The sequence below is a fragment of the Equus przewalskii genome, chromosome 16 (genome assembly GCF_037783145.1).
Source record: "Equus przewalskii isolate Varuska chromosome 16, EquPr2, whole genome shotgun sequence".
NCBI classification, from domain to species: Eukaryota; Metazoa; Chordata; class Mammalia; order Perissodactyla; family Equidae; genus Equus; species Equus przewalskii.
Genome location: NC_091846.1, coordinates 48,021,689 through 48,044,937, shown reverse-complemented (window position 1 = coordinate 48,044,937; position 23,249 = coordinate 48,021,689). Strand labels below are relative to the sequence as shown.

The 23,249-nt window shown below is 39.0% G+C and overlaps 1 long non-coding RNA gene across 2 annotated transcripts in view; it reads left to right on the top strand.

The window, feature by feature from the left end:
• The window catches only part of LOC103560551 (uncharacterized), a 179,139-nt gene extending 157,155 nt beyond the window's left edge, over positions 1 to 21,984 (top strand). For both annotated transcript variants that reach the window (XR_011527904.1, XR_011527912.1), the window contains 2 exons: positions 16,196 to 16,313; positions 18,736 to 21,984. This is a non-coding gene — a long non-coding RNA (uncharacterized lncRNA). The remainder of the gene's footprint in view (positions 1 to 16,195; positions 16,314 to 18,735) is intronic.
• Positions 21,985 to 23,249: the final 1,265 nt, after the last annotated feature.

Sequence of the window (23,249 nt, the reverse complement as noted above, 5' to 3'; positions counted from 1 at the left end):
GGGCAGGTCACGAATTTCTGCACCAGCGAGGAGGTCTCTCTCAGATCTCCCAGCTGGGCCCCAATGCTCCTTTCAAAACTCAGCAGACGGCGGTGGAAAAGATTTGGCAAAGGGCAGACTCCTCTTGTTTCTGGAACTCTGGGCATTCTGAACTGTCATATTAGCTCACACTTAGCCTCAGAGGACTTGTTAACATTTAAACTGTTTTTACTTGCTCCTATGGGGGCCAACTCTTCTAGTCTGTCTGGTCTAAGCAAAGGAAGAGAGTTTGTGTGTCCCACCTCTCCTCAGAGGGGCTTGCTGCTCTTTGGTTTCAGTTCCCACACTGCCTTGTGAACACAGCTCCTTGATGGGCTAGAAAGAAATACCATTTTGTAGACTACCAGCCTTGTTCTTGTTGTCAGGGTGAGAGCAACACTTTTACAGCTTTCTACCTCCTAAGCAGAAGCAGAGTCCAATGTTTCTTTCTGAATTTTTAAGAGCATTGTAACATCCCAGTAGTTTTTTTTTTTTTTTCCACAGTAGCCTACTATATTTTATAGATATCATTTATTCTTGGATCTCACTGAATTTATTAATATGTATTTGTGAAAAGCTCTGGTCTTTTAATTATTTCTAGAGTGAATTGATCTTCTTGGTCTTTGTCTTTGGTGCTATTTATTTTTCTCAAATGTCTGGGGATTTTTGGTTTTCCACTTGCAGTAATAAGTGAAAGACTGCATTGATTAATTATGCATCTGGTATGTATGGGTTTACTGCCCCAATATTCTGCTTTTCTGAGTAAACGGGATGAATAAATGGGACAGGCAACTGCAGGTTTCATTTTAGCTTGGTGGGTGAGCCCTAACTCTACCCATACTCCAGAAAATTGTAATTCTCCTAAGGATTTTTAGGGGAGGAGGAGGGGACCTCATGTGATCCTTGCAACCCAAGGAAAGAGACTGATTATAAAGCTGTTCCTTAAAACAATCTTTTAATTAGTTACCTTGACTTCTGCCCCAACTCTCTTGTTTTCCATACCTGTCAGCTCTTGGCATGGAGCTTCTCCATCTCGGGCAGAATACCTGCCAATTCCTTTAGCCTTCACCTGTCTGTGTACCAGGCTGAGGTTTTGTACACTCCTTGCTGTTCGTCTGTACATTCCACAATTGGTCCACTTTTGTTATTGAGAAATTGATTAACACCTCAGTCTGCAAATACGTTCCTGTTTGAATTCTTGTCATCCATGGGCTTTGAGGATGATAAGGAGTTAAACGTGGGAGTTCATTTCAAATATTCCAACAGGTACTTCCTCCGTCCGTCTTGCTTATCACTAGGTCCCCTTCATCTTTTTTTTTTTTTTTAAAGATTTTATTTTTTTCCTTTTTCTCCCCAAAGCCCCCCAGTACATAGTTGTATATTTCTCGTTGTGGGTTCTTCTAGTTGTGGTATGTGGGACGCTGCCTCAGCGTGGTCCGACGAGCAGTGCCATGTCCGCGCCCAGGATTCGAACCAACGAAACACTGGGACGCCTGCAGTGGAGCGCGCGAACTTAACCACTCGGCCACGGGGCCAGCCCCCCGCTTCATCTTTTTTCTTGCTTCTCTATTTTTCCTCTTTATTTCTTGAACTAAACAACAACAAAAATCTCTACTTGCTTTATGCAAAGCAGTGTCTCCCTCTTCTCTGAATCCTTGGTATCAGCTGATACCACCCAGTCAGAACCCACATGCTCTACCAAGTATTTAAATATTTTTTCCAGGGGCTGGCCCAGTGGCACAGCGGTTAAGTTCTCACGTTCAGCTTCTTGGCAGCCTGAGGTTCACCAGTGTGGACATGGCACCACTTGGCACACCATGCTGTGGTAGGCATCCCATATATAAAGTAGAGGAAGATGGGCATGGATGTTAGCTCAGGGCCAGGCTTCCTCAGAAAAAAGAAGAGGACTGGCAGTAGTTAGCTCAGGGCTAATCTTCCTCAAAAAAATTTTTTTTCCAAAACATATATTGTCTCCATTCCCCCAAGTAAATGTATATTATTAGCTGCTAAGATAATACTTTTTTTCTCACCTCATTATATTAACATATGGTGTATAAAAAGATCGTTTTTCCTCTTATACACTCCTCAAAAGGTTTCATGTTACTTTCATCATAATACCATGAACTTGCCTACCTCCAATTTTTCTTGCCCATAGCCCAGTGCTTGCTATTAATAACTCCTCTCTAAAGAGGTTTATGTCATGAACTAGATTCTCAGGGCTTCACATCTGCCATTTCCTGTTTGGTCTGCTCTACTCATCCTCTCTTCCCCTTGGAATATTCCACCCATTTTTAAGGGTCGTTTGAAATCTCATCTTTTCCATCACATTTCCTGGATATCCCTGCCTGAAGTGGTACCTCATTCATTTTCCATTTTATTTCCTTTCATGCTGACTGGATGATTCATTTGGTACTACTTTATGTTACTGACCTGTTACGTTTTCGTGTGAATGTAGTCCAGCAGAAATGACATTGGACTTGACATTGCAGGATATATATTTCATTCAGCCTAATCTCTTCCTGGCTATGTGTCACTTTTGCATCACTTAGCCCCTCTGTCTCAGTTTCCTCATTTATATAACAAGAAATACCTATTTACCTATTCCGTAGAATGGAGATAATAAAACATACTTCAGAGAGTTGTTGTGAGAGGATTAAATGATATCATTTGTGCCCATGGCACATGTCTGATTAACCTGGCAAGTGTTAATTCTCTACACCCTTGTATTAGTTTTCTATGCTGTGTAACAGATTATCACAAATTCATCAGTTTAAAATAACATACGTGTATTATCTCACTATTTCTGTAGGTCAGATATCCAGGCACAGTGTAGTTTCTTCCTCTCCTCAGAGTCTCAATAGGCTGAAAGGAAGGTGTCAGCCAGGCTGTGTTCTCATTTGAAGCTCATTGTCTTTTCCACGAATATTCAGGTTGTTGGCAGAAGTCAGTTCCTTGTGGTTGTAGGACTGAGTTCCCTGTTTTCCTTTTGGCTGTCAGCAGGGGATCAGAGTCAACTCCTAACGACACCCTCAGGTCCTAACCACATGGTCCACTTGTAGCACGGCTTCTAAGGTTCAAGAATCCCTCTCCAATCTGCAATGACAGTCTTACACACCCTAATAAAACCACAAGAGTGACTAACCCGTTATGTTCACTGGCCCTTTCCACACTAAAGGGGAGGAGATCATACAGGACACGTATGCCAGAGGATGGGAATCTTGGGGACCATCTTAGAAATTTACCTACCAGAATCCTCTAAGCTAAAGAGTGAGAAGAGAGGAAGAATTCAGAGATGCAAGGGGATTGGGAAGTAATTGAGAACCCTGAGGAAATTCAGGGCTTGGGTGGAGAGGTGGGTGTGATGTATTAGTTAAGGTTCTCCAGAGAAACAGAACCAATAGGAAATTCATCTATCTATCTATCTATCTATCTATCTATCTATCTATGTATTTATGTAGAGATTTATTATAAGGAACTGACTCACACAATTATGGAGGCTGAGAAGTCCCTTGATCTGCCATTTGCAAGGTAAAGATTCAGGAAAGCCAGGAAAAAACTGATATCCCAGCTTAGGTAGACAGGCAGAGAGAGAGAGAATTCTCCCTTCTTCCACCTTTTTGTTCTATTCAGGCCTTAAACAGATTGGATGATACCCATGCACATTGGGGAGGACAATCTTCTTTCAAATGTTAATTTCTTCCAGAAACACCCTCTCAGGCACACCCTGAAATAATGTTTAGCAAGATATCTGTGCACCTCATGGCTCAGTCAAATTCACTCATAAAATTAACCAACACATCAGGAGAAGGTACACACATTCTAACAAGACAGTTGGGTAGGAGTTAAGGATAGGTGAGCTACAGAAAAATTTGTAGCTGAGGGGATGCAATGGATAGAGTAATGCAAGAATATTTTCATTCATACTTAAGAGTGCTGCTTTTGGATGAATGAATGGATTAGTGAATGAAGGAATAAGTTCTGCTCAAAATCCACATCCATGTACATCTGTTAAATTATTTTCTTTTCCAACGTATTGTGTGAAATTTGTTTGAGTGAGTCACTTTGCATTGTGGGAGATGGCGTACTGGGTCCTAATATGTAACCAATAAAAGTAATAAGATCACACTGTAAATATACAGTGCATTTCCAATGCTGTTATTAATACTAACCACAATAAAGTGGCCCCGAATCATTCAAATTTAAACAGGTTCTAATTCTCATGACTTGATTTTTAAAAACCATCGCAGAATTAAAATTAGCTGTTGTTATTATGGTGCTGTATTAACCGCATTCTTTGGGAAATCTCACAATTTTATTAAAGTAATAAAACATATACTATTCTTTTCTTCTCACCAACAACCCCACGTTGGTATTAGTAAGTCTAATGCTACTTTCAAATTCAAACCAACAAATACTTGTTGAGAAACTATTATGCTCACAGCATTAGGTACTTTGAGGTATATATAAATAAGTTTTATGTGAACAAGTAATTTACATTCTAGTGGAGGAGACAGACACAAGTAATTCTAATTCAAGGCATAAATTGCTCATTGCACTAAAAAGATACGGATGGAGAGCTATGATGGCATGGGCTGGAGGAGTTTAGCTCTGCATAGGAAAATCTGGGTCACTTTCTTAAATGAAGTAGGATTTGAACTGGGCCTTAAAGGAAGATTAGGACTGTAACAGGTGGACATGGATGAAAATGGCAATTTAAGATATGGTAATAGCTTGTGTAAAAACAAGAATGAAATAGTTTGGAATGTTCAGGGAGCTACTAAAGTATAACTCATAGCGTATGCTATCAGGACAGTCAAGGATGCTTTAATGGAAGTAAAGGACTGGATATACAGATGAGGGAAAAATTATAGCCACTTTGGATACCAGGATAGAGAGGTTCTTAGTTATTCTGTATCCAAAGAAGGTTTGTTGAAGGTTTGTAGGTAGGGAAGTGACAGGAATATTCTTAGGAATAGGACTCTGGTGGCAGAGAGGGAAAGAAGGTTCCCTCTTTCTGGTTTTTTCTTTGAGGTTAGGGAGATAAGTTTGAAGAATGGCATAAAATTTAGTTCATAAATATTTGTCGGTTGTCTATATAATCTTCCTGAGGATGTGCTAGCACTGGGAATTCAAAAGAAATAACACACAATGTCACCCTCTAAACGATATGGACCATGCAACCTTCTGGTGCTATTCTGCTGCTTCATGCCTCTGTGCAAAGGTATGGCCGTAATGTCAATTAGATGATAAAACCTGGTGGGAAGGAAGGCTAAAATGATGTTCATCAATTGTGAAGAGTCTTGCATGAAATGCTAAGCACTGACGAGTTGATATGATAAAAACATTTTGTCTACAAAGAAAATTCTGGTGCAGAGCAAGAAAATAAACAGGAAGAGGAAAAACCCGGCAGTTGAGAGATCAGTCTGGAGGCTATGACCTATTTATATAGGAGTTGATCAGGGCCTGAATGAGGGGAGAAATGGAATATCGATGAATGAGTTCTGAGAGTGGGTGAAATGGGGTTGGGTTACGAGCACAGGTGCAGGATTTAGCTTTGAAAATGACGAAGCTCTTCTTCAGATTTAAAGCCCTTTGTAAATGATAGAAATGGGGAGTTGGAAGCTGTGGGAGTTCATACTGCTCCCTTCCATTTTCTCTGTCGAGAAGACAAAGTCAACTTTGTAGTGCTATGTAGATTTTTAGTAGAGTGATAAAGATTGAGTAGCTCTTTTTGAAGGGTAGGAATGATACGAGACAAAGGACAAGTAAAGTTACCAATAGCGACTGGAAGTTATACCTTTCTGGTAGTTTCTAACAGTGGTTGCCTATTTGCATAGTTTTTTCCATTTGCACATTGGTGTAGTGAACATTTGAGAGTGTTCCCTGTTAGACAAATGGCTTAGCCTTCAAATACAGGAACAGGTCTCAGCCCTTGAGTCCTGTCAGGTCACTACTTTTGGCTACACAGGCTGCACACTGCTCAACTCCAGGAACCACCATTCATATAGTCCACCATGTGACTAGTTCCCCTGGAGTTGTAAATATGGCAGCACTGAGTGCAGCTAATGATGAAGTTATAGAAGCCCCTTTAAGACAATCCCTGTCTCAGGATGATGAGAGGTTCTCTTTTAGCTTTTACTTTCTAAATAGGAGTGAAGGAGGAACCTCTCTACGCTTGATAAGGCATTAAGTCCCTCCATAAGAAAACACAAAGATTTCTCTCAGTTTGTGGTGGATGATGCATTGAATCCTAGGTGTACACAATGCTTATTTCTCTTGCCTTCTCTGTAGATAGTTCAATTTTGGTCTCTGAAAAAGAAAGTAAGCACTCTAAAAATCTTTCTTTAAAGAGAAAAAGGAACATGTAATTCTATAGAAAATGTGCATTGCTGAAGCAAGATAAGTGTCTTTCATCCAGTTAACTGCCCTTGGACACAGCTCTTCTGGATCTGCTGCATTTCTTGGACTCTTTGTCCGTTAATTGCACTGCCCCTGACAAACTAAACTTACTTTAATCCAACTGCCTCAGGAAATGGCAAAGCATAGCAGGAAAAAACAGGAGTTTTATGCCAGAAAAATTCCGATTCTGCTACTTAATGGTTATGCATCTTTCTAAGCCTTGGTTTTTCTACTGTAAATGGAGTTAATAATACTTTATTCCCAAATTCGGTGTGAGGAATCCGTTAGATTATCTATGTACACTATCCAATGGTGTCAGATAAAAACCATTTAACAATTTTTAGCTCCATTTCTCTATTCTCATGCATGATTAGGTACTCTTTCAAGGAAAACCTGTACAAAATCAAAATGGTAGACCATCTTACAGATTTGAACTTGGATTTATCTGGATGATATTTTCAAGAGAAGCGCAAAGGTAGGGAATCATCTTTCTCCACTTTCTCCCGTAATCCGAACACTTTTAAGTCAGCCTCTTGACTCCTGAATTCCCCAAAGACACCCTCACCTTCTAGAGTAATTCTTGGCTAAACTTCTGGTGGGATTTCCTCTTTTTTTTCCTTCTTTACTACTTTCATTTTCAGTATTGCTAAAACTTCCTTTTCCATGAAGCTGTCTTTAAAGAACAGTCACACTGGTGAATTATTAGAAATTTTATCAAGCCTATCCACCTAGATCCCCTTGGGGTCTCTTACACTGGCAAAGAGCTGCCAGGAAGAACAATGGCAGTGGTACTTGAAACTGCCTTTTGATGAGGTCTAATTTTTATACAATAGAATTGCACAAATTTTGGATTTTCCTTTACTTTGCGGATTTGATGCCTAAGCCTGTAAGAAAACAAGAAAAGTTCAAATTTGTGGGCAGAATCGTGAAAATGTCTTGGGGCTTTCCTGTAGAAAGCATCTAGGAAAACAGAACTCTAATATCTCTATACTCAGGTTTAGAAGATTGCTTTATGTGTCATTATACTGCTCTTCTGTGCAGGGACCTTATTATTTGGATTCTTGGTAAACCGTGTTTTCCTTCAAAATACCCAGAGCAACTATCTCCATGATCAACTCAACACAAAGTTTCTAGGACAAAGATGCTGAAAAGCTCTGCCCATTTTGCTACATCACAATGGTGCATGGAACTTATACCTTTATTATCATGGTGTCAGATAAATCAGATATTATCAGATAAATCACTGTTACCTTTGAATATTAATAGTGAGAGCTATAGGTGGTGGTATCATAAATAGTGTAATAATTTTCAGGGAATATCATAAAATAAATATCTTCACCGGCTGGCCTGGTGGTGCAGTGGTTAATTTCTCACGTTCTGTTTTGGCAGCCCGGGGTTTGCCCGTGCGGATCTCGGATGCAGACTTATGCACCGCATATCAAGCTATGCTGTGACAGGCATTCCACATATAAAGTAGAGGAAGATTGGCACAGATGATAGCTCAGGGCCAGTCTTCCTCAGCAAAAAGAGGAGGATTGGTGGCAGATGTTAGCTCAGGGCTAATCTTCCTCAAAATAAATAAATAAATAAATAAATAGATAAATAGATAAATAAATATCTTCAGAAATCATTATGTTCATTCTCGAAGAGGGCATTCATTGATCCAAAGAGATTGAGCATTTGTTCTTATGAATCAAGGGCAAAAACAGAGCTACCAGCTCTGCACTCTTTCTGTAATATCATGACTCACTTTTAGGTTTATAGTAACAAAGTCAAATCAAACTGGAAATAGGATTTAAGGTTGACAAGAGGATGGTGCAGTTTCAAACCTATAATAAATACCAAGATCAATTTCAGATGTGAGACTTATTTTTTCCCTGTCTTGTTATCTTATGTCATTCATTGTGGTATAATCGTAACTATAGAAACATAGCAAGACTTCAAAAAAACCAGTGGTGATCCTGTGTTTACAGACACACCTAAAAATTAGATTTGGCTTAAGCCGTCTAAATCAAACTAATTCTCTTTCTCAGGTTAATGCCCCAAGGCTAACATAATATATGGAGCTTAAAGATAGCTTTAGTGTTAATATTTAAGATGAATGGTTTATTCAAATTCAAACAGCAACATCTTTAGTACACGTCTTAGCTATGCGAAAATGAAATTTAATTCAATATAAATGAAATACGTCATGATCAATCTAATAATCTTGTCACACTTTGAAATTTTCCTTTTTTTAAAAAAAATTGTATTTATGTGAAAAAGTATAGTAAGGCAGCTGTTAATATTTGTTCTTCTTGTAAAGTAAATGGTTGCCTTTTCTCTACCATCCAAATCAAATAAAGCAGATTGAAAAATCAATTAAACCAGAAATTCACACTTGTGAAAGTTTGGGCACATAAAACTATACCAATTGACATGTGAGCTTTTCTAAAAACCTATTCCCAATGTTTCTCCTTGAAACTATATTTAATATGGGGCTGTACAGGAGCTATTCGAAGGGGAAATATGACAAAATTAGATTTCTTCCTGAGCATTTTACTCATTAATGATTGAAAATCCTCACAATCATCTACAATCACAAGATCGGGCTTTGAAAAGCAGCCTGGGAGTTGCTTTCCCACAATCAACGCATCCTTCACCAGCTGCTCTGGAGATGCTTGACCCTGTCTAGCAACACAGAGAATCTCCTGCTTCAGGAACCAGAATTGCTGACAGCAAGCAACATCTCTAAAGGGGAAATTAGAACATCTCCAAATGTGAACTTGGCTCCAGAAACGAGTTGCTGAGCATCAGCCTCTGCTTTAGGTCAAAGCAAAGTAATTTAATTTCAAGCACTGTTCACTGAAAAACTAGGCTGCTGGAATCCAATCTGAATCTTTTGGCTTTGTGGATGAAATCCATCACCAATAGAGATGCTAGAATTTTTAATATGTGACTAATGTGGTATCTGAATGCATCACTGAGTTGAAACTGTCCCACGGGGCTGTAAACACCTGAGATTATTTGAATGTTACTTTGTGCAAGCCCTGAGGATTCAGATTTAAGGGTTCAGTTTCAAGGGGATACATTCTGCAGTGAAAACAGGATCCCTCTCAGCCAAAGCAAAGACAAATGTGTAGAAGAATGTCGTGGTTGTGAGCTAGAGGAGCAACAGACCCAGGGCTTGGTTGGGAGCTTTACACCAGGAAAAGAATTAAAGGTGTGATTAGGGTCTTAAGTTTTCAACAGGATGGACATTGGTCCTGGGGTCACAACCTATGTATATAACATGGGCATGTCTTATCCATAAGGTGAGCACAACCGCAAAGCATCTCAGGCTAAGGGAAGAGGAGGAGCTGAAGTGGCTCTCCTTGGGTTGATGGAAATAAACTCTTATCAGATTTGCTGCTCAAGGGTTAATTGATAATCAATAAATTTATGGTGAGAAGAAAAAGCTCCGTAAATCTCCAGGCAACAGTTTTTAGAACATTAATCTGCGTTTGGGTCATAGCAGACAGTGCCCTGTTTCCAGAGACAAGGAGTTGGCAAGGGAGAGGTAAGAGTCATGATTTTCTGAATCAAGCCAAGATTTCAGGACTGGGCTTAAGTTTTCCATGGGGCACTTGAGTTCACTCAAAATCCAAGGCATGGATTCAACCATAAGAGCTTAATAGATTGTGGTCCTAGGATTGCCTGTGGCACTGTGGGCAGTCGGGTCCAAGAACTCTCCCAGACTCATTGGGGCCTACCCTCAGGGCAACAGAATTAACTCAAAACCTTGATGGATCTGATGAGACTCATATGTGACTATCCCTAAACAAGATGGCACATAGAGGGCCCTCAAAAATTATTTCCCTAAACAAAACTGAACCTAGTATTTGGAGATGCTGGAGTGGAACCAAGTTTATGAAATAAAGGCACTGACGATGCATGTTGCAATGTGATATTGCATTCCTTTCAAAGAAGTTCTCTTTCTATACTTTACACAACTTTCTCAGTGTAGGCGCAAGGTCTAGGCAACACAGGTTTTCTTATGTCTAGAATTGAAAGGAACAACCAAGTAAATGAAGGTTGAACTTCTAGCTCAATGTCACAGTTGAGATAGAGCTCAAAAGTGATTACTCAGTCATGAGTTCTTATTCTTCTCTTTAACACAAAAACCTTTCCCCTAAATCCCCTGTGGCAGTAGGAGCTTTGATACATAGATTCTGAGAACTATCATTGGCATCTTCTCTTGATCCAGCACAAAGACCCACTCCAATCAGCCTGGTCCCGTGCTGGGATCAGCTCACCCTAAGGGATCCTTCCCGCAGGGACACCTACATTTCGCAGGTATTTGGTGACTGAATCCTGAGCAGTTTTTCAGTGATTATCACATAGAGAAAAAGAGAACTACCATAATGGTCAAGGCAAAGAGATAGAAGAAAACAACAAAAAAGGAACAACAAGAATCCTCCAGAAGATTCAAGAAATCAAAGGGAAATTTAAATCAACATCAGGGCTGCTGAATGACCATCAGGGAAGCACACTAGCTGATCAAGAGCAAATAAAAAGAAGGTGGAAACAGTATACTGAAGATCTATACAGAAGAGACAAAAGGATGACAGATTCCTTTGGAGAAGTTTCTGATGAGGAAGTCGTAATTTTAGAAAGTTGATAAATAAATGACGAGCAATAGGATATAATTGGAGGATATGAGGAAGCCATTTGGTTTAAAACTAATTTAGCCAGACCTTGTTTTTCCAAAAGGGCCTGATGTGGCCTGTTGAGCATGCATTGTATATCTGCTTTAAATATTTACTACATCCCTAAGATGAGAATGATACCCTTAAAGAGGGATGTAATTTCCCTCCAGATTGGCATTTATTTAAGGGTAAACATCTCTTCCTGGGAACTAAGGATTAATTACCAACCTGCTGTGCTCACCTTGTGACCACTGACCTGCTGACCACTGATCTGCTGTGCCAGCTAAGCATCATGTGACAATTGTAGATGGGACATTCCTGTTATATGGGATGTATGCTCTTTGTTCCAAGACAGTATATAATAACTACTCTGGACACCCCACTTCTTTGGCGTCCTTCCTTCCTTGGAGAAGGAATGTGCCAGGGTAGTCCTTAGATCTGGCTCCTAAATAAACTCACCCCAATTTTGATTTATAGATTGATTATGGGTTATTCACATCAACATTTCTTGGCATTGTCGCAGCAGGATTTCAGAGAAACCCACCAAAGACCACTTGAAATCTGCACTGAACTAGTGTTTGGTACCAGTAGGGACCACTGAGCCCTTCTGGATCACTGCATTCTTCAGGTGACCCCAGTGAGTTCTCCTGAAATCCAGACCTCCTTAATATAAGTCAATGGTTCAAAGTTTATATGAGCTGTTTCAAATCTTAAGACTAGGTGTCTTAAGGGGGTACTGGTGCATACCCAGAGGAAACTAGGAGGGAAATTCCTAGGAAAGAGAAGCCTAAGAGGAATTTCCTAGGCCAGGGGAGCCTAGGGGGAACTTTGGAGTGACTGGGGCAGGCTGAGCTTTTTAATTTGGCTTTAAATTGGAAAGAAGTGTGTTTACAAAGTCTGAACAAACTGCGTGATAGAGAAATGAGAGTCTGAACTTGTTCAGCTCCAAAGAGAAGGGTCATCAGCTCCTCCCAGCAGTGCCGTGTTCTCAGGTTACTGAGAACCTAGTGGGAGTGTCTGAGGTTGGGCATTGAGATGTATAGCAGGCCCATAGGGAACTCCACTATCACTCACGTTAATTAATTAAAGGCTGGTCCGGGGAAGCACATATGAGGCTTGGTCACCCACACACTCCAAGCCCCCGTGTAGTTTTAAGACTGCCGGTGGGAGAAACCAAAGCACTTAAGAGAATGTTTATGACCTTCGTTTAGGGAGTAACACTCACAATCAGCACATTTCCGACCCTCTACACTGTCCCTGGAAATTGTTCAGACTTTATAGTACAATGAAACTAAAAGAAAAATGGTAAATCAAGCTTCTAAAAGCCAACTAGTTACTGAATGGGCAGCCTCCCCTCAGAACTCCAGCTGGCTTCAGGCTGAAACTTGCAAGTGCTTAACAAAATAAGAATAGCTGTAAATGGCTGGCAAGATAACCCAGGATAACATAAAATTACAGTGGCCACTGTGGGGCTCCTCTTTAAGAGCCAGGTAACAGAGAAATCTTTAAAGAGTTGAGCTCACCAACTTCTAGTACAATTGTTCAAACTACAGGTTCTGGAAACTAAATATTTACAAAGAAGAGCAAAAAAAAAAAAAAAAAATTCTTATCAAGCTTGTTTCATATCCTGAGGTCTTGGCTTCATAATCATTAGGCTGAGTTCCCAAAATATGGTCAGACAAAATGTGGTTGCACCCCATTTTGCTGTCAGAGATGATCAGACAGAAATGTGGGTTGCATTCCATTCTTGGCTAAGGGTCCTACCAAATTGCTCCCAGCCTCAGGGGAATTGCATTGGCCATTACAAGGGATGTTCCAATTAGATAAGAGCATTTAAGAAGTGCACTTAAAAGCGAAGACTCCAAAGTTCCCAAATAACCTTGTTGAAAGTTTTGTTGCAAAAAGCTAATAAAAATTGTTATAAAAGGTACATAAAGGATAATATATTAGGCCATGACTTTATAGACATCCCTGTAATCTACTCCCAGAGTTAATGAGACTCTGAGAGATTTTTCTGGGAAACTGCTATGCTAAAGATTCCTGGAACTGTTCAATACCACCAGGTGGTTACTTTTTGTCCTAGCTGAAACCTGACAAGGTATTTGAAAGGTTTAGCAATTTATGAACAGGAATTTGTCCAAACTGAAAGCTGATATTCAGAGCCTGATAGGAATGTCCTTTCCAGTCCTTCCTCCATAAGTTAAAATAAAACTAAGCACCCAGAGGGAAAAAAGCAAACTATGGTGATATAGTTGGACAGGTAGAACAATTGTCTTCAACTTACCAACCCTTGCAAGACTAAAAAGCAGCTCTAGAGGCAGTTCAGATTCCACCAGTTCCTTTATCTCAAAAAGGATTATCACCTCACCTCTCTGGGAACTGTTGTCTAGCCCATCACTAATTCCTAAAACTGAAGGGAAAAAAAGGAAAAAAGGCAAGAAAAATGGCCATAAGAGCAGCCTCACCAAAAATCTAGCTTCATTAGGTGTCTTATCCACAAATATTAGTAGAAGAGGCTTAAAACAAAATTTGGATTCATAACTAGGGAGCTTTGTATTGTTTTATCTGATTCATGGCAGTAATTTTGAAACAATATTTGTGAAGTCTCTGAGCATGTGTGTCTATACGTCTATTATGTATGTGTGATATTTTTACCTCCAGGTGGTATAGTTTCTAAAGAGCTCTGTTAAATTATTTCCAAATGTAATTGAAACTAAAGGAAATGTCTTTCAAGTTAATGTGATATGGAATAATTTTTAGTAAATAAAAACTTATTTAAGTTTGTTGGATTGACTAAAATGAACATGTTTTCAGAGTTATCAGCATTGGATATGAGGGAGACATACAGCCTTTATTCTACACTTATGGTCAGATAAGGTGATGTTATCTCTATTACAAAACTGGTTTGGCGAAAATAATAATTTAAAATGATGGCTAATTTTGCCTAATGTCTCATAAAGTTTTGTAGGCAATCTATAATAATTACTGGGAACAAGTAAACTAAATAGATGTGAGAAAAATAAAAGTATTGAGTGAACTTTTAAAAACAATTGTGTGTTTTGGCATATATGTTTAAGATAACTTCCAAAATCTCTCTGGTAACTTGAAACTTTGAAGTTTTGCTAGATGAAATTAAATGTTAAAAATTCACTGAATGTCTAGTTCATTTCATTTTCAAATAAGATAAAATACTGAAACATTATTGCTAAACATGTATAAGTTTATCTACTAAAAGGTGTTTGGGTCTATTAAAAAACATTTGTCTTGTGTTTTATTAAAACCGTTCTGTGAAGTAACACGTTTTTAGAAATTATAAAAAAGCATTTATAACTTGCAAAGCCACAGAGTGCTAATATGAAAGACAGTTAATAATTACTTACTTCTTACTTTTCACTAAAAGTTAAGGTCTATAAGGGTTAAAAATTCTAACTAGTGTATGTGATTAAAGCTACTAAAAATTAGTAAGGAAAACATCTTTGTATTCAAGGAAAGATCTATGTTTTCAGTAAAGAAGTTATAAAGAATGGACATATTTGTCTTTCTTTTGTTAAGAAAGATACATTTGTCCCAATGTACCAGGAGGAAAAAAAAAGAAAGGCATGAGACAAATTATGAATGTAAAAGGAAAGTTATAGAAGGTTTGTTGAAGACAACCCTGAGGAAAGAGTTTTGTGCATGGTCAAGTTGGCTAAGATCAAAATGAATTCAGTTAAATGAGTTTTAATATAAAAAGTAAGCTGTTGCAAAAATTAAAATTTGGTTTTCTCTTTCTTAGGATAATTTTCCAGAAATTTTAGTCTGCTTTTGATAAAGAGATTACAAAATGTTTTCCTTACTTTTGAGTGAGTCTTACTTTGGTTAAATGGATAATTCAGAGGGTGCCTTATTTCATGGCAACAAGATCAGCAACCCCTTGATCTTGTTTGAATAAGTGTTTTAAACCCTCTTGATATTTTTGTCAAGCTCCACAAAATTCACATCCTAAATGAAATCTTTCTTTGGACTTAGAAAAAATTTCTCTGAGAATTTTCAGAGGGCGCCTGAGACTTCTCAAAGTAATTTGTTCTCTCTTCCTATGAAGACAGAGATACCATTTAGGCTTGTTTGGTATGCTAAATTACATGGGAAGCATTGTCAAGTAAATGATGATAAACCTTCTTAAGTTGTATTGCAGAGGTAAATATTATTCACTATCTTAACCCTGTTACCTTGCTTCCAGCACTACAAGAAGAAGAATGCACCACAATTGCATTCTATTGTTTAACTTGGTTTATGGATGGGTCTTACTTAAATAGTAAGCAAGGACATTGTCAAGCTAGGTAGGCAGTCCAGCCTTGAGAAAGCCTGCTACTTTCTATTAACTACTTACCCAGTAAGAAGATTTCCTCCTATAGGGTCAAGAAATTGCCATGGAAGAAAAGAAACAAAGGTGGCAACAAAAGGGGGAAAGCAATACTTTTAGATACTTTCTCCCACAGTGGCTCATAAATCCTACACTCATCGTGCTGTATACCCAGAAAATAATCTAGGGAAACTATTTCATGGATCATGAAGCCACCTTCCCTTTTCTAAGGGACTCTTTGAGGTACGGCAATCGGACCTTGTCCAAATGCCACCATCTCAAGTATAGAAATATATCTTATAATGATCCGTATGTTCTCACATTGGGTTGAGACCTTTTCTTGCAGAAGAGCAATGGTTTTAGGTACATTATTATTGGAAAGGATAATTCCTGTTTGAGGAATTCCTACTGAGTTACACAGTGCCCGGGGAACTCATTTCACTGGACAAAAAATTAAATCTATTTGTGATATTTGGCCAATAACACAACATTTTAACTAATGGCACAATCAAAACTCAATTGGCAAAGCTTTCAGAAGCATTTAATCTCTCATGGCCAAAAGTTCTTCCACGAGTTCCCCTCAATCTTAGATCTATACCCTTTGGTAAGCATCAGCTGTCTTCTTTTGAGATAATAATGGGACAGCCTATGCAATTAGAGGAAGGAATGTGTGGACCAACTTTGCTTAAACAAAATATCTTAATTATTTCCAAGATCTCATTGATATACTTAAAAGAAATGAGAGATTGGTATCTGGTTCTTTTCTCAGTGAGCTCCTGGGAGACGAAGACCTTTAGGATCATGAACTACAACCTGGATATTTTGTTTATTAGAAAAGACACCAGATAAAAGACTCTTTGCAGCCCTGATGGAAAGGATCATACCAGGTACTTTTAACAAATTAATACGTTACAGAATCAGAAGGCCTAGATTCATGGATTCACATTTCTCATTTTAAATTAAAAAAAAAAAAAAGAGGCTTCTCCACCTGAGTGAGTTTCAGTTCCTATTTATAATAGCTGACTTCAACAGACCAATGCAAATATTTCCAAACCAGGATGAGAAGTGGATGGCATCTGTTGCAGATAGCTATCCCAAGACTCCAGACCAGGCCTGTATTCTCAACCTTATAGGTCCTCATTTAAACCTTTGTAATGCTTAAACTATATACCTATTTTATAATTATTCCATTTAAGGTGTAGGGGAGGAAAACATTTCCTCTATCCACTCTAAGTCCTTCTGGCTGGGCTGCAAATTAAATTCACATGAGACACAATGACAGGAGAAAATTAAACAAAGCTTTACAACATGTATACATGGGAGAGACTCAGGCAAACTGAGCAACTCACCAAAATGGTGGAGGTTCTCTTCAGCTACAAAGCTACCATCTTCAGCTACAAAGGAGGATCTTGGGGGTCAGGGGAGTCAGTTATGGGAGATTACTAGAAAAGTACAGTAAACAAGACTAAGGTTATTATGCAGATTTAAGTCCTTGCCTTCTGCATTGATAAGGAAGAAGGACTTTCTCCTTCTTCCTGGTAGAGGGAGACACCTTTACAGATGGAGATTTCCCTTACAAATGTAAATGTCTCTTACAAAAGGTAACTTCTACTTTTCAGAGTTTCTTTCATGTCTGCAGTTTTTAAAAGTAACCAGCCCAAAATAACCCTCATGCCAAAGAGATATATCTTGGGTGGCCAATTCCAATCCCCCACAAATGTTTGCAGAATACTATCATACTTAAAAAAGTGATTGGTTTGGAACAGACTGGTCTTGAAGGCCAGGCATTTATCAGCTGGCTCCTAATGGAATTCAGTGGTGATGTGGAACAAATCTCTGGCCTTGGCTACTGCTTGGATGGCTAAAAAACTGCACCTTGACCTTCCTTTGGATGCAGGGAAGGAGTCACACTTAGCTAACGCCTGTTGCAAATCTTCCTCTCTTTAAGGCCAGATAGACTCACTCAATGTTCCACCCATGTGGCCACCTGGCAGCTGTATTTGTTTCTTCCTTGGGGCTGTAAGATGTCATTATCACATGTAGAAGCCCTGACTAAATTTATTTGACAAGCCCTTAATGATAGTCATACAGGAGTAGCTTTGTTAAATACTAAAACATCTTTAGTGAAAAAGGCTGTCCTTCCACATAGAATAGCTTTGAATATTTTAACTGTATCCCAAGGTGGTGCTGTGGGGGATCAGAACTGCCATCTCAAAATGTACCCCTCTGGCTTGATTATTTTTAGGAACAAAAGACTCTGAAAGAAACTTTGACCTTCCCCAAACTGACTAAAAAAATTTAAGATAAAAGGCCCACCCCCAGGACAGGCCATCACCAGAGATAACTCTGGGTATCTGTAGACTGGGAGCGTCCTTGCTAAGCCCATTCTTATCAAAGTTTTATTTACTAAACTTTTGCTTTTCCACTTCCATGTGAATTACCTTCCTCTCCTTTGAATTCCCAAACCACTATTCCCAACACCTTCCTTTATCTTTAGCTGAAGATGATATTTAAGCTGGCAGCTCAGCCATTTTGTTGAGTTGCTCAGTTTTCCTGAGTTTCTCCCATGTATACATGTTATAAAGTTTTGTTTGATTTTCTTTTTTTATTCTGTCTCATGTCAATTTAATTTTTATCCCAGCCAGAAGGACCCAGAGGGTGGAGGATTTGTCTTCCTCCCCTACAGTACATATACACTCATTCAAACTGAATGATATGCTTTTATATGTGATGAATCTTCCAATGTGTCATCTCTGCTAAAGCACATGAAAAAAGAGGTGAATGTCTCAATAAGTCTTTTATAATTGTAAACAATGTGGGCATAAGAAGTCATGTAAAAGCACATTTACAATGTTTATGCAACAACCTAAAGTTACATGACCTATGAAATGCTTCCTCTGTTAACGTATACCTCTATGCCTGTCTGACTATTCCCTCCCAAGATGAATAAATGGGCAAATAAATGAGATAAAAGCCTAGCACCAAGTGACTTGATGGACCCAGGGCAGGCAGCAACCACCCTGGCACTGAGGGACAATATTTTGATCATCAATGCTTTCTATTGAAAGATTATAGATCAAAAGGGGAAAATGATAAGCAAATGAAAAGCAATAGGATATACTGGAGTATATGAGGAAGCCATTTGGTTTGAAATTAATTCAGCCTGATCTTGTTTTTCCAAAGGGACCTGATATGGCCTATTGAGCATGCATTATATATCTGCTTTAAATATTTACTATGTCCTAAAGACAAGAATGATGCCATTAAAGATAGGCATGTAACTTCCCTCCATATCTGCATTTCTTTAAGGGTAAGCATCTCTTCCTGGGAACTAAGGATTAATTACCAATCTACTGTGCTCACCTTGTGACCACTGACCTGCTAACCAGTGATCTGCTCTGCCACCTAAGCATCTTGTGACAATTGTAGATGGGACATTCCTGTCATATGGGATGTATGCTCTTTGTTCCAAGACAGTATATAACCACTCATACACTCCACTTCTTTGGTGCTCTTCATTCCTTGGGAAGGAAGGCCCTGGGCTAGGCCTCAGATCTGGCTCATAATAAACTCACCCCAATTTTGATTTATAGATTGATTATGGATTATTTGCATTGACAAAGTGAAGTGAAAGTCACCCTGAAAGTGCTGGGACGAAATAAGTCATGAGGGGTAGATTGGATATCAGTAGAATTATTTCAAGACACAGAGACTGAATGAGTCAAAATCCTAACAAAAATATGCCAACAAATATGGAAAACAAAATAATGGCCTACAGACTAGAAACCTTCAGTATATATCTCAGTCACCAAGAAAGGAGATGCTAAGGAGTACAGTAACTATAGGACTATTGCTCTAATTTCTCATGCAAGTAAAGTAATGCTCAAGGTGCTACAACAAAGGCTTTTATCTTACCTGGAGCAGGAAATGTCTGATGTCCAAGCCGGATTTTGAATAGGTAGAGGCACATGAAATCTAACTGCAATTATTCATTGGCTACTGGAGTGCTCCAAAGAATTTCAGAAGAAGGTTAGACTAGGTTTTATAGACTACAGTAAAGCCTTTGACTGCATGGATCATGAAAAGCTGTGGGCTGCTTTGAAAGAAATGGGTGTGCCTCAGCACTTGATTGTCCTGATGCTTAACTTGTCTGTGGACAAGATGCCATTGTCTGAACAGAATATGGGGAGACAGAATGGGTTCCTATAGGCAAAGGTGTCAGACAAGTGTGAGTTTTTTATCTCCTATTTGTTTAATCTGTACACAAAACACATCATATGAAAAATTGGGCTAGATTCAGATGAAGGAGGAGTGAAAATTGGTGGAAGAAATATCAACAATCTAACATATGCAGATGACACCATCTTATTGGCAGAAAGCAGCAATGACTTGAAATGACTTCTGATGAAAGTGAAAGAAAAAACTGCCAAAGCAGGACTGCACTCAAACATCAACAAAGACAAAAATCATGACTACAGAAGAACTACTCAACTTTAATGCAGACAATGATGACACTGAAATTGTTAAAGATTTTGTTTACCTTGGGTCAGTCAGGAATTTAAATGGAGACTGCAGCCAAGAAATCAAGAGAAGACAGGCTGAATGGGCAGCAATGAAAGAATTATGAAAGGTCATCAAGTGTGAGGAAGTGTCATTAGAGACTAAGGCCAAGATTATCCACACCGTCATATTCCCAACTACTATGTATGGGTGCGAAAGCTGGACAGTGAAGAAGGCTGACAAGAAAAAGATTGATTCATTTGAAATATGGTATTGGAGGAGAGCTCTGCAGACCCTGTGGACTGGCAGAAAGACAAACAAGTGGGTCCTAGAGCCAATTAAGCCTGAATTATTGCATCGAGGCAAAAATGATAAAACTGAGGCTGTCCTACTTTGGGCACATTATGAGAAGGCAAAATTCTTTGGAAAAGACAATACGCTGGGAAAAGTAGAAGGCAGCAGGAAAAGAGGAAGATTAAATCTGAGAGGGATCAACTCCATAAAGGAAGCCATAGGCACGAGTCTACAGAAGCTGAGTAGGGTCATTGAGGACAGGACATTGCGGACGTCACTCACTCAGAGTGTCAGGAGTTGGAGCCGACTTGACAGCACATAACAACAACAGAAAAATCCCCACTCCCTGATATTTGCTCCTGGTTTGCTCATCTCTCTTCTCCTATCCATTTTGAAGGATCCATTTGCTCCTTCAAAGCCCAGCTTGAGTCCCAGATGACTCCTATGGTTCTGGTGGTGTGAATCCTAATATTTAGCACATATCATTCTCGAGTGCTTAACACCTTTTGTTCCCAACTTATTTGGGAATTTGATTTCATGTATTCTGGATTTCCACAGCCTAGAGGAAATAAATATCAATTGATTCAATTGCTCTGCAGCCCTTGCTATTGGATAACCTGTGCATTTTAATTGCAATGCTACAGTCTAGAGTGGAAGCTACTAGTCTTGGGAGATATGTAGGATCAGAAATATCTAATAACACATTTATATTCCCTGAGTGTTGCTTTGTATAATATGTATAAATAAGGTACATGATCTTAGATTATTTATCTGTGTTATTATGAAAGTTGGAATACATGATCCCTGAGAGTCATTCTGTATCGAAGAATGTGTCTCATCATAAGAAGACCTGTGCAACCATTCTTTGGAAACAATACAAAGCTCAGCCTAAATGACTAGATGATTCTGGGAGGAATGCTTATGTTGCTCACTCAGTGTACATGGAAGGCCTTTGTAGGGAGGTGGACTCTAGAGACCAGGCTGCCCTTGGGAGGCAGGACAAGAGACAGGGAGAAACTTGTAGAGCATGGAGGAAGTTAGCATTGGGGAAGGGGTGGGATTCAACAGTAGGCAGTGGGTGGGATCTGGCAGGATCTGTTTCACGCCATTAGGAAGTTCAGACAGTGGGTAGCAGGTACCTACAGAGAGGCTGGCGCTCATGGGCAGAATTACAATTGTGGGATGATTTGGAGAAGGGGAAAAATTGGGGCTCATTTACGGAAATGGGAAGGACAAGAATACAAATTGTGAGCCTACGTTCTTTATTAGACAGTAAGGTCAGAGCCAGACTTGCAGCAATCTGAACAGAAGCCGAGACAGAGTGCTGTTAGTTTGGGGCTCCTTACAAAAATCCCCAAGTCCCGGGGTACCAGCCTAGCCTGAGAAACTGATCAAGGCTGAACTTCTAGGGTTTTAGTGATCTCAGTTCTGAAGGTCACAGAGAGGCAGCAATAGGGAACCAAACAGATATAATCGATTACCTGCCTAGAAAAGCAAAATAGATTTGAATTTCGTACTTGCACGCTTCTTTGAAGATGAGTTAATATTTATACAGGGAAGACTTTGATGGAGCCGCTGCTGATTGCATGAGAGATGGAATGTGCTCCAAGGGGTGCAGTCAGGTCAGATTATGAAAAGAAATTATTGTAATACCAGCTTTTTCCTAAATCACAGATTTTTCTTCCAAGGCATATTTTATCAGCTGATTCTGTCATGACCTGCAGTTATCTTTCTGCTTTATTTCTTCCTAAAAAAATTAAAAAATACTGAGTTATTTAGTTGATTTTTTCCTGTAATCTTTATACCTTTAAAAAATGTTTTCCTTTTGCCTTTTTCTGTGGTAAAAATGTGTCATTTTTCTGACTTTAAAATAAAGAGATATAATAGTTTTTATCTCTAAAGCTCATGGAAAATGAAATCGTGTGTTTTAAATCACTTGCATTCTGGTTTCCCATTCTCATCTTTTGTGCCAGAAACTATTTCCCCTTCTAGCCTTTCCTATATCTCTAAAACCTTTCTTGAAAATTCTTCCCAGACAAAATGAATGCACAATGCTAGGTGGGAATACTTACTTGTGAGCTGTGTGCATCATTATTTACCTCTCACATATCATATAAATATATACATACTTATATATCCTAATTTATTGTGAGACCAAGAAGCCTTCCTAGAGCAGGAGGGAGTGTGTGTGTGTGAAAAGATAAAGAGGGTTTTTACAAAAGTTTAAGGAATATACAACAAGTTAAGTTAAGAAAGGCAGGAGCTGGAGGGCATCACACTAAAAAATTGAATCAGGCTAGTCAAATATGGATTGTTTGAGAGTCTTGAACCAAAAAGGATAGTGCCTTGGCCCAAAAAACTGCCCAGAAAAGCAGTTCTGTTCAAAAAGGGTGATGAGCTCTAGAACCAATCAGAGAGACTCCCGTTTCTTTAAAGACCAGGGATCAGAGAAAAAGATGACTTCTTTGGGGACAAGGAGGATACATTTTTGAAAAGGATCTAGACCTGGCTAGTCAACTGGAATTTGATGGACTCTGTGATTGTGTGGGTAGCTTTACTTTGCTGCCAGCATCCCGGAAAAGATCCACTGATGATCATTAAGGGTTGGAAGGCTGGCTATTTTGGCTCACCTTCTTTTTAATCTTTGGATAAATTCAAGTGGTATGTCTGATTACAGCATACTGGCAGGTGCTCAGGCTGATTTTAAGTTCCTTGAAGGCAGAATGTAAGTTTTCCAATCGTTACATGCCCAATACCTGGCACACCAGGCACAGTGCCTGGAATATAGAAAAATTTTTTAAATATTTTTTCTTTTTCTCTGGAAAAGGAACAGTTATGATAAGCAGGTAGAAACACAGGGTTACTCATTTCCTGAGGGCATTTCTCTGAATCAACTACCACAAAACTAGTATTTCATTTTGTAGACATTCACAAGCTCATAAAGCTTCATCAGTGGCTCAGGTTTTTTCAGCTCCTTTGGCAGGGTCGGCGGAGTATTTTGAAATTTATTCATACTAGCAGATCTAGAG